Source organism: Arachis hypogaea, chromosome 5 (assembly GCF_003086295.3).
Source record: "Arachis hypogaea cultivar Tifrunner chromosome 5, arahy.Tifrunner.gnm2.J5K5, whole genome shotgun sequence".
In the NCBI taxonomy this organism is placed as follows: Eukaryota; Viridiplantae; Streptophyta; class Magnoliopsida; order Fabales; family Fabaceae; genus Arachis; species Arachis hypogaea.
Window position 1 is genome coordinate 55,931,634 of NC_092040.1, and position 3,857 is coordinate 55,935,490.

Genomic DNA, 3,857 nt, shown 5'->3' on the forward strand with positions numbered 1-3,857 from the left:
AGCTTATCAAGTAGTCCTCCCTCCATATCTGTCAAACCTTCATGATGTTTTCCATGTCTCACAACTTAAGAAATATATTCCCGACGAGAGTCATATTTTAGAACCAGAGACAGTACAGTTACGAAACGATTTGACATATAAAGCATCACCAGTTTGGATTGTAGAAAGAAGCGATAAGTAGCTAAGAGGCAAAACTCTTCGCTTGGTCAAAATAGCTTGGGGACAAAGAGGAGAAGAAGAGCACACCTGGGAACTCGAAGATAAGATGAAAGTTGATTACCCGCATCTAGTCTCAGGTAACTGAAATTTTGAGGGCAAAATTTTCTTTTAGGAGGGTAGAATGTAACAACCCTAATTTTCGAGTACGCGAGATTTTTTCTAAAGGCACGGAATTCTTCGGAAGATCAGTAAAGGGAACACCTCTGTTATATCATCAAGCATCTCAATCCTCATTATCATTATGTCATCCTTAAGCTAGAACCTCCTTTGAGGCAAGCTTGATGATGCAATCGCGAAGAACCTAGTTTTTGAACCGTATCGGTTGGCAGTTTTGATTCTGATTTTCATAAATAGTCTCTATTTGACGAACCGGACTCGATTCATGAGAGGAGAGAGATAATAGTATAATATTATCATTATATTAGTATTAGAAGATGATTGAATGATATTATAAGGTTACCTGGTCTGTTTTAGTTAAAAACAGAAAATCGGTTTAACCGGGTTCACAGTTTACTGGTGCAGCTTAGCACCAGCACTCTCTAATGACTTTAGCAATGCTAAGGCCTCATTATACATGTTCTATTATCATAATAAATATGTTACCAGTGTCATTTATGCTAGTAGCTCAGAAAATAATTTTTAGAGATGTTTTTACGAGTGTTCCGATACACCTAGTTTTAGTAGTTGTACACCAGAGATATTTTAATATTATTTTAATCCACCTCCAAGCCAACCAATCACAGCTCACCCTACACCCCCAAAACCCCCAAGGCTGCCTCATTTACTCATTATGGCCGAAAATCACCAAGAGAAAAAGGAGAGAAAGTTCTTTGTTCATAAATCTTCAAAGCTTGATTTCTTCTGAACTAAAACTCAAATCAAAATTCCGATTTCACCAAAATGATCCTCTCTTCTTCCTCTACATAACCATATAACATATCAAGGCTGGAAATAAGGTGAGATGGCTGTCTCCCTCCCTTTTCAATTCGGTTTTCAAGGAAAACCATGTAAACATGTGTTTTCTTGATGTTTTTCCTTAGGAATCATGCTTAACTTGACTTGAGGGCCAAGAAACGTGAATTTCCAGCAACTCTAAGGAGGAAAAAGTGCTTAAGGACCACCTGAAAGTTTGATTGAATTAGGAGCAGCAAAACCAGGTAGGGTTTGACGAATTTAATCTTGATTGATTGTGTTTGAGTTGTGTGATTATGATATGGTTTGGCTGTGCTTGAAATTGATTGTTTGTATGAGTAATTCTTGTTGAAATTTTGGTGAAAAATTGATGAAATTTGATGAAATTCAAGCTATGAATGTGTGTTCTTATGGTTGCTGGAAAACGAAACCCTAGAGCTTAAATTGGGGTTCAATTTGTGTTGAAATCATGTAGAAAAGATGGGGTTTTAGTGGCTGCAATTTTATTTTGAATTATGGTAAAAATCGGTTGCTGAAAAGACTGAAAAACGGGTAAAAACAGAGAAAGAATTTGAAGAATATACGAAGAACATGAAGAACACTTTGAGTGTGGTGAAGAACATTGAAGAACAGGCCTTAGATCTTAAAAAGGGCAAGGAAGTAAAATTTTTGGTGTTTTAGGGGTTGTTTGGTAATTTCTGAAAGTTAGGGTGGTAAAAGTAGAAATATTAAAAGTTACGGGTGGTAAAAAGTGAATTTTAAAGGTTAAAAGTAAAAGTGAGTTAATTTTCGAAATTTTAATAATAAAATAATAAATAATAATAAAATATTAAATAATAATATTTAATTAAAAATAATATTTTAATAAAAATAATAAAATAATGAGGAAAATGCAGTTTTCTGTAAAAGCTTTAGAAAAACAACTTTAAGTGCAGAATCTCATAACTTCCTTCATAAAACACTTAGGGAGTGGTAATAACATGTTAGTGAGGAAAAGATAAACAAAAGATAAAAATTTAAAGAAAAGATAAAAACCAAAGAAAAAGTCTGTAAAATTCTAACGACAGAAAAACAGACAGAGACTAGTGAACGAACTAGGGCAACTTAGTTAGTACTTGAGTTGCGACTAGTGTTAGGTATAATATGAAAAGTTAAACTGTTTCAGTATAGACTTAATGAACCTATACTTGGGACAGGCAAACTATTCATACCGAGATTTACATAAGCTTTAAATACATATGTTAAGCAGAGAAACACAGAGAACAGAGTAATCAGAATAGAGTAGAGAAACACAGAAAACAGAGTAACCAGAGTAAAGTAAAGAGATAAAGAGAAAAGGAGTAATATAGATATATATAAAAAGAGTAATCAGAGAAGAGAAAAGAGATACAGAGAACAGAGTAATTAAAACAGAGTAAAGAGATACAGAGAAAAGGGCAACCAGAACAGAGTAAAGAGATATGTATATATATTAGTTGCTTGATGCAACCCAGAGCTATATTTAATATATATTAGTTGCTTGATGCAACCCAGAGCTATATTTAATATATATTAGTTGCTTGATGCAACCCAGAGCTATGTTTAATATATATTAGTTGCTTAATGCAACCCAGAGCTTCTGTAGGGAAACTAAGTTACCTACAGCTATTTTCTGCTTCCCCAGAGCAGAGCAGAGTATATATATCTTCCTGCAGTAAGCAGAGGCTGTCTCAAATGAGCGGCTATTATTATATGCGCATTTATTTAGGAACGGAAAATCGTATTCGGGAAATCGGGATTACTCGTGACCGGATAAATGTCGGGATTGCGGGCAGCCAACCGACACATGAGCTCATGGCCTGTGCTAGGGCTAGACATGCATCATTCTTGTCTGCGCATCATTCTCTATTGCATTACTTTCTGTGTGTGATCTATTTCTTTGTGTTTGTCTGCTTGTATGCTATTTCTGTGTTTTATTTTCTTGTATTCTTTTGTCTGTGTTCTGCTTTCTATTTTCTCTACTTTCTCATCCTATCTTTATCTTCTGTTTACTGCTTCACTATATTATGTTATTCGTCTGCTAATCGACCCCAAATAAATGAACGTAACTAATAACCCCGACCCTACTAAGAACTCCCCAGTTCTTACCCCTTCTCTCTCCTTTCCCCCTTCAGATGGAAGCAAGAGTTTCTTTCCGTAGTTTGCTGACGACCGTTTGCAAAAAGGATTCCGCTCTAGGTAGTCTTCTAAGTCTAGGGTGAATCCCATTCTCTGTTTATATGTATATACTGTGAGACCAGCCAATGTCCGCACCCCGTTTGTACGTGAACTTTAACCTAAATCCTGTGTACGAGACTCCTGTTGTGTGGCTACTTGATGAGGTACCAGAGAGACGTCATATGGCAATGTCTGATCATGCAGAGGAGTAACAAATGATGTTCTACCTTTTGATGATGTTCCACCTGACTTGAATTGTGAAGACTTAGAACGTACTTTCCCTCGCTTTAGTAGTTTAGAGGGACTAGGTGAGTATAGAGTCTAGGCTAGCCTGGGTGCCAGCTTAGGGACCTCTTGAACAGGTCAGGACCTGGGATGTTGTATGTATATATATGTATATAGTTATTATCTAGCTATATCTAGGGGTCTTCTAACTAACAGTCTATATTCTAATAAAAGCTGAATCACCGAATGTTGTCAACTACTTGTGATGTGTTTATGTGTGGTTGTTTGTAACTGTTTTATATATT

At 35.9% G+C, this 3,857-nt stretch overlaps 1 long non-coding RNA gene across 1 annotated transcript; it reads left to right on the plus strand.

The window, feature by feature from the left end:
- Window positions 1–1,022: 1,022 nt before the first annotated feature.
- LOC140184585 (uncharacterized) lies at window positions 1,023–3,492 on the plus strand. Its single transcript, XR_011881663.1, has 3 exons — window positions 1,023–1,175; window positions 1,260–1,376; window positions 3,285–3,492. It is a non-coding gene; the product is annotated as an uncharacterized lncRNA (long non-coding RNA).
- The last annotated feature ends 365 nt before the right edge of the window (window positions 3,493–3,857 follow it).